General features: G+C 37.8%; 1 long non-coding RNA gene across 1 annotated transcript in view; it reads left to right on the forward strand.

Moving 5' to 3' along the window:
• Positions 1-227: 227 nt before the first annotated feature.
• Positions 228-841, forward strand: part of LOC117105954 — a 2,332-nt gene continuing 1,718 nt past the window's right edge. The window contains exon 1 of the long non-coding RNA XR_004444968.1: positions 228-633. This is a non-coding gene — a long non-coding RNA (uncharacterized LOC117105954). The remainder of the gene's footprint in view (positions 634-841) is intronic.

Raw genomic sequence — 841 nt, forward strand, 5'->3', positions numbered from 1 at the left:
ACCATGGAGATCTCTAGGTCCCCGGTTCAATTTCCATCGCTGCCTCTCCTTGTGATTCAGCTAGAGGGCTGAAATACAAGTTACAATAGCGCACCGTCTTTCGGATGAGACGTTTAAGCCGTTGGTCCCGTGTGCATTATGGCCCATGTGCACGTTAAAGAACACAGTACACTCTTCAGAAAAGAGTAGGGGATTGTCTCCCGGTGTACTGCCCAATCACCACCAGAAGGACCCCACTGGAAATAAGTCGTCTTCTAGACTTTTGTGGGCTATCCTTGGTGTTTACACCAAATAAATCCAATCCTGTAGGTACATTATTATTATATTGTATCCGTTTGTTGTTTTCAATGTTTATCAATAATTGAATTGCCTTTTACTGTTTGTCCATGTCTTTCATTTTATGCAGCAGGCAAAAAGAATTTATTTCATCACATGTTTGGTTAATGATAATAAAGCAATCTTGAATCTTAAACTATTTTATATTATGAAGGTGATTGCAGTTCCATTGGTGATGTGGAAGATGAAAATAAGACCAATTCAGAAAAATAAGACCAATTCAAAAAATAATATAAAAAAAATGCTTACAGCTTGAGCAGTGGGCTGATCTAGGATTAAAGAATGGAGGATGGCTAGGTAGTGTATACAGGTTGTTCATGGAGGCCTCTACCCCAGAACTTTCCACATTCTGAGGTCTGTTAATGATTTTGAAGTCTCATACAAATAAATAAAATAATTCTGGCTTTTCTGTTGACGGATAATATCAACAAGACCAGATGAAATTATTTGATCATATGATGATAATGATTACATTAACAGCAGCACAGTATCAGTAGTGGAGCCT

This window comes from Anneissia japonica, unplaced genomic scaffold (assembly GCF_011630105.1).
Source record: "Anneissia japonica isolate Jap-2015-1 unplaced genomic scaffold, ASM1163010v1 scaffold12287_len106729_cov109, whole genome shotgun sequence".
NCBI lineage: Eukaryota > Metazoa > Echinodermata > Crinoidea > Comatulida > Comatulidae > Anneissia > Anneissia japonica.